Source organism: Chinchilla lanigera, unplaced genomic scaffold (assembly GCF_000276665.1).
Source record: "Chinchilla lanigera isolate Chin_1 unplaced genomic scaffold, ChiLan1.0 scaffold00027, whole genome shotgun sequence".
Taxonomy (NCBI): Eukaryota; Metazoa; Chordata; class Mammalia; order Rodentia; family Chinchillidae; genus Chinchilla; species Chinchilla lanigera.
In genome coordinates, this window is record NW_004955428.1 from 21,259,963 (window position 1) to 21,272,556 (window position 12,594).

A 12,594-nucleotide genomic window follows, 5' to 3' on the forward strand; every position below is an offset into this window, starting at 1 on the left:
GTAGGAAAAGGGTTGCACTTTTAGACCACAATGTGAAGTGAAATAAACCAGACACACAGCTTAAACATCATATGGTTTCTGCTATATGTGAAACCTAGAGTAAAAATAAAAGATAGATAATAGGACATAAGGAGACAGATGATTCTCAGAGAGGAAGGAGATCAAGTGGTTTAGGGAGGGGTGAGGGAGGGGAGGAAAAAGGATGAAGAAAGGAATTAAAGTGTGTTATGAACCTGTACGAACTCCACACAAGGAATGCAAGCATTCTAAAACATGTACAAAGAAATGTACAAAAAAATGTACAAAAAAAGAAGATGATCAAGAGATGGGAGGAAGGGAGAGAGAGAGAAGAGAAAAGGCATGAGAAAAGGAATTAAGGTGTGTTATGTACATGTACCAACCTCCCACAAGGCATGTAAATATTATGTACTACACGCATGTACTAATAAACCAAAAAAAAAAAAAAATTCAGTGCTAATCTTTAGTCTATACTGAGCTAGTCTGTTCTTCATTCTCTTCTTATGAACCAAAATGTTAACAACCTGGATCTTATTAGTGTAATCAACTACACTGAAAATTCCATCTTTTATAAAACGCCATTGGAAATACTGAGAGTTCAACACCACCCATTTTAAACCTCTCTTACACAAACTCTATAGAAGGAAAAGATTTTCTTTTTCTTTTGCTTGCAGAGTTAACAAACCAAACACATTTCCTTTTGGATAGTTATGCATGTTTAAATTTTTTATACTTTGTTCAAAATATCAAACATAGCCTAAATATCAAAAATATCAGATCCCTAAAATTAATATGGCCTTAAACCGAGAGAGTTATTTGGACTATAGTGGTAATGATATCCAGCTTATTCACTATTATTTAAATCGTGTTTATTCCCAAGCTACACTGTCCTTTTAAAATTAAACACACACACACACACACACACACACACACACACACACACACTGCTGTGGAAACATTTCCTATCAGGATTTAAAACATCCCACATGCCAGAAGTAAATGGTTCCATTCTCTTAGGTCATTTCCATCATTGCTTTAATTTTCCATAGAGTTCAAAATTGCCTCTTAACAAGGGAACAGATTCTGAAGCACAAGTGTGACGGTTACTTTTCCCGAGCCAGGCTTCATTAATATAATTTGGATTTTCCCTTTACAGAGAAAGAAAGACCTGAAGACAACAGCAGATATAAAACAGAGTTTGCGGCAATAAATTTATCTCAGGTGGCTTTAATCAAACTTTAGCAGGCTGGAACTGAAGGTCATCTCCTCCTCTCCACTTCAAGAGGAAATGTTGCTTCACGCACGGCTCAGGCTAGTGACATGAGCATGCTTGGAAAATAATGCTGGATGGTAATCTAGACAAAGAACCTCGCCCCATTAGCCACGCGGCTTGGGGAGGGCGCCCACACCACACTGTGTGTTTCACTGCCCATAAAAGGTAATATAACTCTGCATGTGACCTTAGTGTTCAAATATACATTGTGCCTGATGCAAACCATTTTCCCCATCTGGCTGTAAAAGAGATAATACAGACATGATGGAGAAGGTTATCCCCAGAAACTCTGAAGTTAATAGAATTCCGTCTGCTTAAAGATGAATTAAACTGACCTGAAGCCGAGGAACAGTGTAATCTCTTGTGAAACCTAAAACACCACTGAAATATTCCTCTTCATCGAACTGAGAAATTAGGAAGAAGAGGTGGTTGAAAAGTTTTAGCTGCAACTTCCCAAAAAACAACCCAGTTAATCAGTTCAGTGAAGCCACTGGTCAACAAAAAGTGCTTGACCCAAATGTCTGAGCCTGAATCTTTTTCAGTTAACCATACTGATTTTTGCAGAAAAAAAGAAAGCTTTTCTTTTGTATTAATTTCACTCTTAAGGCTCTTAGCATCCTCTCAAACACTTTATGTAAGACATTTAGAAAAGAGAGCACTATTTTGTCATGAGTTTGAAATTTTAGAGTGAGATGATAAGGAGACAGCTTTGGTATACCTAAGACTTTACAAACCCAACAATATTAGTCAAGACATAAAAAATGTACCAACTCTATAAAGTGAAGACAATATGAAAGGATAATCCATTACTGCTTTAATGTGGGAAAGAGCAGAGAATGAGGATGTGTACTGGCCCAAATGTGGTTGGAAACCAGGGCCCACCACAGGTTGTCACCCCCAGGAACCCTCCAACAGATCTTCTCTTCCTTTGAGTGCCACATTTCTAAAGCTAAAAAACAGAAATAGCTTGAAAATCACTGACCTCTTCTGATCATCTGCCAGTTGCATTAAAAATAGTGCTGGAGCTTTAAAAAAAGAAAAAGAAAAAAACAAAACAACAGCACATCTTGAGCCTACATTTTGGCAAAAAAGTGCTGTTTTGTTTGATATTTTAACTTTCTTTTTAAACCTTCAAAGCTAGACACTACACAGAAAATAAAAGCAATACATTACAGAAAAATGCAGAGTTTTAAGGCTATGGCATCTGGACCTACTTACATTTTATGTGGGGAACTTTCTAGATGGAAGCCCCTCCCTGCGTCTTTTGCTCTTTCAGTGTGACCTGTTTAGGTGACCGTGTGATGCTGATGTGCCTTTGTCTAAAGGATGGGCCTATCTTGCTTTTTCAAAAACTATGTTTAAAAAAAAGTGTTATTTAGTCAGATACTTGCCCTCAAAACGTCCTCTCTCTTACCTGTGTAACTCTGAATACCCCAGATGACAGCATAGTTTGAATGTTAACTTTCAGCTACACTCCACCATAACGTGTTTTTTGGACATTGTATATAATTGTTACATCTACTATGTAGAGCCACTGAAAAGCTAAACACGGAAGTTACTGCTTTGCCTGTCAAAATATTTCTCCTAGAACTAAAACAACTACAATAAACACGATGAATTCATGTTTAACTTATAAAATTATGTTAATATTGTTGTTGTGTTTCTTGTCATTCTCATTCTTACTGGTTGGTAAACATGGCCATGGCTACACAGCAGAGTGTCTAACTCCAGTTCAAATCAGCATGATCACTGGGGAATGCATCCATGTAGTTTCAGCTGACTTTCAATATGGATATGTCTGTTATTTTTCTTGTTGCTGACACCCAAGGATAAAGGGGGAAAGGTTCATTTAGTTCATACTTTGTGGATATTTCAGTCCATAGTTGGCTGGCTCCAAGGCAGGGTGGCACATGGCAAAGGGGTAACAGTTCATGGCAGTGGAAAACAGCAAAAGCAACAAGTGAGAGAGCAAGACAAGCTTCTTTCTGCCCCTTATATTGTATCCAGTCTACGAGGATCAGGGTGGTGCCAATCTAATAAGTGGACCGATCCTGCAATCACCCACTCTTAATCCCAGCACCCTTAACCCCAGCATTGCGCTAGGAATCAATCACACACTCTAGATTCAGCCACCTCTGAAGAAAAAGCCCTGTGACCACATGAGGCTCTGGGGGAACATCTAGACACAAACCATAACAGGAGATGTCCATTTCCCTTATCTATTAGAGGCAACCACTGTTTTATTTTCATGTAGACATTCCAAAAATAATACAGGGGCAGCTAAGATACAGGGAAGTGGGGTTTCAGTTTGTCAGAGACTGAAGTTTCCCAGGAAGTACGACTTTCAGTTTTAAAATCAGGACAGTTTCGGGCAAATTGCAATGAGACAGTACTTTGCCAAGGGTAGGCTGCAGCTTTATTATACTAATTCACTGTCATAGCATGAATCTATTGAAAACATACCTCATGTACACTTGATTTGACATTAAGGACTGTCCTACATGAGGTCTAGGCCAAAGGAAAACTAACATCTGAGGAAGGAGCTTAAAGATAAAATAACTCCTTTATTGAGGAATCCCCAAGTTTTAAAGTGTATATCACAGCTAAAAACTAAACCTGAATGTAGAAAAAGCATAATAACATGCTCCTTAAAAAATTTATTTTTTCATAAACTCAGTGTTAATTTCACTTACGTACAAAGTACAGAAAGCAGCCTAGCTGTGGAGTAATGATCACAAGTACATCCCTACATGAGTATTTCTCCAGGAAATGGTCACCTTGAGAGACTGCACCCTCAGTCCAATGTTGGTGACTTTGGCATAAAATGGTTCTAAAGCTTCTTTTCAGAATTGTCTTCAGAGTCAGTTCTATTTAATTTATAGCCTATTCTCAATTTTTATGAAAACTGTGTTAGGAATATGTATCAGTTGCTCCATTCACCTTATGTACACCCAAATAATTTAGTTTTGCCAAGCACAGTGGTGGTAAATGTTACACTCTGAGGTAGGAATTTCATTATTGGGAAAAAACTAAATCATTTGTTTTGCTTTTTGAGTTTTTGAGACAGGGTCTCACTCTGCAGTTCAGGCTGGCCTTGAACTCACTATAGCTCAGGCTGGCCTTGAACTTGCTGTGACTCTCCTGCGCATCTTTTATATGCAGAACAATCAGTCTTGAGTCCCTGTCCTCAGCCATTCCCTTTATCTAACTTTCACATACCAAGCCAATATTTCTGCTGCCTCAAATCAACCCAGGACAACTCCTATATCGTAGAATGCTTCAAACTACTCAGTCCTAACCCATTTCTGACCACCTTGCCTATCCCATGGAAGATACAACAAAGACCATGGCCTGTGACTTCCCTGGTGTTCTCTCCCACCATTAGGCCCTGCACAGTGAAGCACACACCCTTCTTTTGGGAAGTATAATAAAAATCTTTTAGTAACACTTCTCCATTACTCAGTTACGTATTGAGACATTTAGCACAAAGAGAGGGGACCCTGTTCCAGTCAGGAGGCCAGGAAAAACTTCCCATAGGAAGAATTAGTGTCAGTAAGGTGATCAGAATCAGGTACGATCAAGTAGCATAAGAGATTAAAGAGCAGATTCACGCAGTGTTTATCTTGAAGGCAATTAGTAGCCACTAAGTGTATAAGTCAGATGAGTAACGAGATTAGATCTACTTCTGTTAAGAAGATAGAGACTCTCAATCATGACTGTCAACTTGACTGGATTAACACATGACTAGGAGATTAGCAAAACATACTTTTGAGTGTGTTTGGGTGGGTCACTGGGGTGTGACCTTGGAGCACTACATTTGGTTCCTGACCCCTTTCTCTCTGGTGTTGTTCTCTGCTCTGTTCCCAGCTCCCATGACCTAAGCACACCTCCATGCTACCATATGCTTCCACCATGATGTTCCTGTCCTGGGCTGAATCTCTGGAAACCATGAGCTAAATAAACCATCTCCTCTGTTAAATTGTGGGCATTGGATACTTGATCCCAGCAACCAAAAGCTTGCTATTATAAAGATCTTCCTTGCATTGTGGAGAACAGGTCGCAGTGGGGAAAGAACAGGGAAGAGACAGGTTAGTTATTGAAACAGTGTGGGAAAAGACTGATGGCACTGAATGAAGATGGTGACTGGGAACAAACACACACTGACAACCTGGAAAGATACTCAAGATGAAGAACCGAACAGAGCTGGTGAGGTGGAAAGAAGGAGCAAGGAAGAAATCACTGCTTCTCGCTGTGCTTCATTGTGTGACAGGGCCTTTCACCAAAATACAGAAGCTGTAAAGAGATGCAGAATTAGGAAGAAGAGTGAACTTGAGAGGTCTGTTGGACCTAGATTTGTGCAACAGTTGGTTGGATATGATGGTCTAGAGCACAGAAGAAAGATTGTCTAGAGAAAGAACATTTGCAAATCACATCTAAGTGATTTGAAAATCACTGACAAGGAAAGGCAATGGCAGCCATGAGATTACCCTGAAAGAATAAGTTACTTACATGACAAGAGCCCATAGGAGCACCCAGTAACCCTCAGAAGAAGAGGAGCTCCCTTCTAGAAGACCGATGGTGGGGGCAGAGGGGCAGGAGGAGATCCTTTGCCGGGGAACTCACTCCTCCATCTCCTCCCAGCCCCGCCACATCATCATTCCTTCTTCATCAGAAAACAAACAAACCAAAATCCTAGACTATCGAGATTCCTTGTGAAGACTCAACCTCCAGCACTGTGTTCTTTTAAGGTGCTGTCCTTGACTACCCTGGTAGAAGTGAGGGCACTTCAAAAAAAATGAAAGTTCTCCTGTTCGAGTCATAGGACAGTTCTTTAAGTAATAACATGAAACCAAATTTACTCTTATTTTAGAAACATTTATAATACATTCACAAACTCTCAAGTCACTAAATTAGAAGGAAAGGGAGACAGAACTGGAGGGCTCACACCAGCTGATAGAAATATTGGAAGCTTTGGAGAGAGGCTAGTTGCTTTGTGTGTGACAGCCTAGCATCCTTTAGTGTAAATACCATCTTTTTCACAAATTTTCATGTAGCACAGTTCAGAAAGTGAAATGCAGGAGTCTCTAAAGAGACTAAACCATGACAGGTAAAACTATATTAAGTAGGTCAAAAGAGTAAGTTTTTATTAGACTTCTAATGTAATGGCAACTATTTTTACTTTGTAAAGCAAAGATTCTATTTGAAGTTTTTGAAAGACTGAAAATGTACAGTGATTGTGCATTTGAGCTTAGCTTCCAGTAATCTGAACAATGCACATCACGTGCACTGGCTCATGTCCTGAAAGCAGGGGTGTCATACAGATGGGTTGCTGCCATATATGTGGATATGCGTTTCTCAGAATTCCAAGTGGAATCTTGTGCCTTTGCCATTTAGAAAGTCAGAAAGACAATGTTTCTTTCCTTGTATTCTCCTCCCCTCGCCCTCCTCCTCCCCTTTCTTCTCTTGCCTTGTCCTCCTCTCTCCTCTTCTTTCCCCCTCCCCCATCCTCTCTCCTCTCCACACCTCTCCTCGCCTCGTGTCCCCCCTGGCCTTCTCCTCCCCTCCCCTCTCCCGCCTTCTGTTCACTTCTCCTTTTTTGTATTAAGGATTGAACCAGGGCCTCTGCACTGAGCTATAATCCTAGCCCTTTTTTAAAATTTTAAGATATATGTCAAAAAAAGTTACTAAAGTGCCCCAGCTGGGCTTGGATTTGCAATCCTACCTCAGCCTCGCAGAGTGCTGGGATTACAGGTATGTGCTACAATACCAGGCCACAGTGCTTCTTATGAAAGCATACGAAGTCTATCAAACAGTTCCAAATGTTTGGTTTGCTCGACATTATCAATGTCTCCTACATCAGGGTGTATAAGAATGTAGGATGATTTCTACAAATGCACATTCTTCCTGGAATCATGATTAAAGATATTCTGTTGCCTTTGTAGTCAGCATAAACTTTATTGCCACCAGCCTGGGACTGCGATCTTGGACATTAAAATGAAGTTCACTCAAAAAAATTCCTAAATAGGGCACGATGGTTAAACTGGCAATGCTATAAATATTACAGGACCAAAGTATATTTTTGCCCTCCTTTCCCTATGCCAGATGCAGTTAAACCAACTGTTAATACACAAACTTTTCTGTTGTTGTTGTTGTCAAGGAGAGCATGCAGCTTCTTTAGGGCTATTTTAGATGCTGGGCCTCATTCCACATAAATATTTACCCAAAGGAAGGTGTCTGACAGTGAAAATCTATACATGGCCATAATCCTTTTATGCAGAGCTGTAGTTTTACTATACAGACCCCGCTGAAGGCAGGAAAAGCTCCCCCATGGAAATCTCACTTTGAAAAGACTGAATTCAGAGGAAAGGATACAAAAGTTGAAGTTTATAAAAACAAAAATGTCTTTCTCAAGAGGCCCTGCAAATGTGTGTGTTTGAAATACCCTCAACTCCGCAATCTCAATGGGAGAAATGAAAAGTAATGGTGAGTTATTTTACAAAGTAAAAATAAGTACTTATATATCTTTTATAAATTAAAATATTTTAAGACAACTTTTGAAACAAAGACTCAGTTATACTAGCATGGTTAACTTGAAATATTTGACATAAAAAGAAAAACTCTTAAGGCGAGTAAAGCTATTAGTTAAAAATAAACTTTTGTAGAGTTGCTCTTACTTGTGTAACAATAACTTTCCTGGGAGATTTCTTCAAACTAAGAAACAGATACCATTTCCCAGTGACATTTGCATGTGATAAGTAAACATGCCTTAAAACAATAATAGTATGGGAATAGCTCTTGTTGCTTGGGGTTTTGCAAGGGGGAACAATTTAATACAGGATACATAGTTTACAGAATTATTTTATAATAATTACCCAAAGAGTCATATACAAAAAGAATGCAGGAAATCTGTCCACACACTAAAGACCAAAAACTCCACCTGAGGGCCTGGATCCCATAGCAATGTCCTGCGTGAGTCCAGCTGAAGACCTAGACCCCATAACAATGCCCCCTATGAGGCCAACCGAAGCCAAGAGTCCATGGCAATGTCTCATGCAGGCCTGTTTTACAGATCTGCACTGGGAGGACCAAAGGTCAGTCATGGAATCTAGAAAGTCTGTACCAGCGGAATGAAGGATCTGTGCTAGCAGGCTGAGAGATCTGCACTGGAGCCAGGAAACAAAGCTCAAAGTAAGAACCAAAGCTCCCCCAAAAGGTACCACAGCCATCCTCAGCAACAGTGAGGTCCCAAGCTCCTCTAATGATAAGAACAGCTGAGCCCCTATCAAGAAAGCCAGAACAATAAGCTTCTCCAGGAGACTGAGCAGTGCAGCATCTTCCCCTCTGGAGCCAGGAAGCAATGCTCAAAGCAAGGACCAGAGCTCCCCCAAAGGGAGCCGCAGCCATTCTCAGGGACAAGGTCCCAAGCTCCTTTAATAACTGACTTCACCGGGAAAGCCAGCATGACAAGCTCCTTCAGGAGAACCAACAGCTCCCTAACAGCTTCCAAACAGCTTCTTTTCCAGTTCTGCCTCTTATGCAACTGGCAACAATCCTCAGTTGGGCCTCCCACACCCAGCACCACTCTGGTTCAGTTCAGCTGAGTGTTATAAGCTGAACACCAGTTCTCAATCCACCACAATAGCCAATACAGACTGAATACTTGCTGCATCAATCAAGCACTCTCTTGAACATTTTAAATGGACTTCATGATCAATCCCTTGCAGAAATTTTATTTAAAAGGTAATGTTGTTTCTGCTATCATATAATGAAAGAAACTGTGACAGTGTATTCAAGATCCTACAGCTGTGAAATGAAGGCAGGAGGATCACCACGAGTTCAAGGCCAGCCTGGGCTCCATGGTGAGTTCAAGGCCAGCCTGAACTATACAGTGAGACTTTGTCTCAAAAACAACAACAACAACAAAAATAAAATAAAATAAAATAAAAGGGTTCATAAATACATTATATGTCGCTTACTAATTAGAATACTAGTGATTCATAGAATTTAAGAAAACAAATTTCAAGCCTCCAACAACAAAAATAAGCAATAAAGCTCAATATCAGTGGCTAAAAATTAGAGATGTAATGTTCCAAAACATACTTTCTGCACATATTCTCTCTGTGGACAGTGTAGTTTAATCATTTCTGAGGCTGACTGATTCTCCAGAATGCTGTGAAAGTTATTCTGCACAAGATTTAGCTTTCTTTTCCTCCATTTTTTTCTGCTCACAATTGTGGCAATAAACCACTTCCCAGTGGCCACAGTGGGAGTCTCTATGTCAGTATCATGGCAGTATGTGTCTGAGTTTAAAATTGATTGACTGGAATTCATACAGAGAAGACTAGCCAAAAAGTGGAGGTGTCTTGTACTTTTTAAATACCAAGAACAGATGCAAGAATGGGGGTGTTGAGCCTGGAGAAAAGAGGCTTTGGATGACTTTGTGACTATTTTAACATGTATTAGGAAGCTTGTTGTCTTGGTTACTTTTCTCTCAATCCTGAGACAAAATGCCCAACACCCCAAATTAAGGAAGGAAAGATTTATTTAGCTCACAGTTTGGGGAGGTTTCAGTCCATAATAAGCTAGTTCCAAGGCAAGGTGGCAGGACACAGGGACAACAGTTCAAGGCAGAAGACATCGAAATCAGCAAGACCAAAATGGGGGAAACAAGCCTCCTTTCCTCCCTTATATTGTATGCTGGCTGTCTGCCCATGCCCATGCCCTCCTCTTCCACAAGCTGAGGATGTTTACAAACAATGGACCCTGGCCCCCTGCTGTATCAGTTAGTTGAACTTTTAAACTTCTCAAGTTGACACAATGAACCACACGGTAAGGGGATGTCCTTTTCACCCCGGGAAGTAGAACTGCTGACTTAGTTAAGTTTCGAGACTTCATTTCTAGAATTCAAGTTGACACAATGTATCAGCCATAACAGTTGTAATATAGAAGGACTGAATTTATTTGTTGTGGCTAAAATTGCAAGGCAAGGACAACCGATGCAAGCCAAAGGGAAGCAAATTTGCCCTCAACATGAGGAAAGCCTTTCCAACTAGAACCCTATAAAAGTCAGAAAGTATCTCAGGACGTGGGGGTGAAATCATGTGGCAGAAGAGTCTGAGGTCACATTTTGAGTCACTGTGTAGTTAGTATGACTCCAGCAACCGAGCAGCCATTTTCACCTTTCTAACAGCCTCAGATTTCTATTTGGTGATGTGTGTAGTTCACTGACATCACACTGGGGTGAGGGGAGAGTATGAAGCTAAGTACAGTCCTTTATACACATAATCACATTTAGGTACAGGATGGACAATACATACAGTGCTGGTCCCATAAATTACACGACCCAGTGACATCAGAGAAGTCTCAGTTTGGGTAAACTAAGAACATCATTCTATGAGGTCACCTAAAGGCACATTCCTCCCATCAACAAGGAATATATGGCCATATTTGATCCACCCCATTTCTCTGGCAACAGTGATCTGGTCAGGCAAGAATATGTGACTTAACCCAGTTCTGATCTCCTGGGAATTTAGGAACAAATGTGTTTTAGTCTCACCAGCTGTGGGTAGGGAAGCACGTAGCTTGTACAATAAACAATAGTCATATAGGACACAAGGAGAGAGCCTGTCTAGAATTAAGTTAACAAAAAGGAAACCAAGCAAAGAACAGAAGAAAAAAAGGCTGGATTTAGTCACATCATGGGACCAACAGATTAAGCTTGGCCTGAGCCAAGTTCTCCCAAGGGACTTTCCATTACATGAGCCAATGAAGTTCCTTGATTTAAGCAGTTGGAGTGTATTTTTGACACATGCAAACAAATGATTCTTAACTCTGAGTCTTATCCAAATATATGTGAAATAATATCTTGTTCTCAGAAAGAAGCAAGAAAGACACCAGTTACACTTTGTATACACAGGTCCTCTTAGCAACAAGAGAGATCTCTATAACTAATCTCTGAATCACATAAATCTCAAGTTATGCTATTAAAAAACATTAGTTTCTGTAAACATCAGTATCTCTTTCAGGACAAACCATTTCAACCAACATTTCAATTCGAATTTTAGTAATGATTTAAACCAGATCTAAGGTGGTTTTGCCAACAAACCTACACGCACAAACTTCATTTTCTTCCTCCCTATGGAACTCTAGTCAGTGAAGAAAGCAGCAATAAGCAATTTAGAAATCCAACGGTGCTGATGGGCTCATGAACTGATTGTATTAAATGCTTCAATAATTTCTTAATTTGCTTAAAGTTTTAGTAACTTCTTAACACTAGAACTGTAAGAACCATAAACAATATTGCATGCTGTTTTCCAATATTTCATAATCTTGATCTTACAAAACTTGGATTTTGAGCCACATATTAACTGGGTTTTCTTAACTGTACTTTAGTATACATTTTGAAGCAAAAATGAACATCACAGATATATACTGAGGCTGAGCATTAGCATCAACTTTGCCTTCAGGAGAGGGCCTTCCAGGGGCTGAAAGTGTTGATTATTTTTTAACCTCAGCCAACAGGACAGTTCGACACGGCAAGACCCGAAGATTTCATATCAGTAGTCCCCAGTCAGAAGCAGCCTTATCTGCTGACTCAAAATTCCACAGAAATTTGTATTTCCTACATACAGCGTTGCACCAAAAAGTTTAGCATGCACTGCCCTAAATAACGTACTTAAAAGTTCTACCTTATAGTTTTTTAACTGAACTGTATATATTTCAAATTTGCCTTTTTTTTTTTTTTTGGTACTGGAACTCAGGACCTTGAATTTGCCAGGCAGGTGCTGTGCCACTAAGCTATACCCCCAGCACCACACTTCAAATTTGGAAATCTATGATAAGTGTCATTTTGAGAGCATGTTAGTAAAGGAAAGGAAAGTTTTACTTTGAATTTGAACTAAAAAAAACTCAAGAAAACACAATCTTTCTTTTTCAGCACTGACATAAAATGTCTTTGCTTGTTTTTTTTCTCTTGAACATTATTGATATATCCTTTTGTTCAGTGTTTCTCTTTAAAAATAGATTTTAACAAGTTCTACTCTAAAAATAAAATTGTAGACTTCAGGGTGGAGCATGTTGCAGTCCATGTTTCCTCACAAAACTGCCCTTTGTAGGCAAGATTCCTACACTCCAGAGCAATGGGTGGTGCCTCTGCAGGGACCACACACAGTCCTTGGAAAGTTTGTAAGGTACGTTCCCTAAAGATGGGCTCATGTCCAGGATTATGAGTCCAGGGAACTATCAATTTGTCTATCACTTTCACCAATAATAGTTATTTAACACGTCCAGTTTTAACTTGCAGA

At 39.8% G+C, this 12,594-nt stretch overlaps 1 protein-coding gene and 1 long non-coding RNA gene across 2 annotated transcripts in view; one reads left to right on the plus strand and one right to left on the minus strand.

Moving 5' to 3' along the window:
• LOC106148762 overlaps positions 1 to 2,938 on the plus strand; it is a 29,977-nt gene extending 27,039 nt beyond the window's left edge. The window contains exon 2 of the long non-coding RNA XR_001234433.1: positions 1,175 to 2,938. This is a non-coding gene — a long non-coding RNA (uncharacterized LOC106148762). The remainder of the gene's footprint in view (positions 1 to 1,174) is intronic.
• Positions 1 to 12,594, minus strand: part of Synpo2 (synaptopodin 2) — a 171,045-nt gene that overhangs the window by 107,753 nt on the left and 50,698 nt on the right. The gene's annotated exons all lie outside the window — the stretch shown is intronic.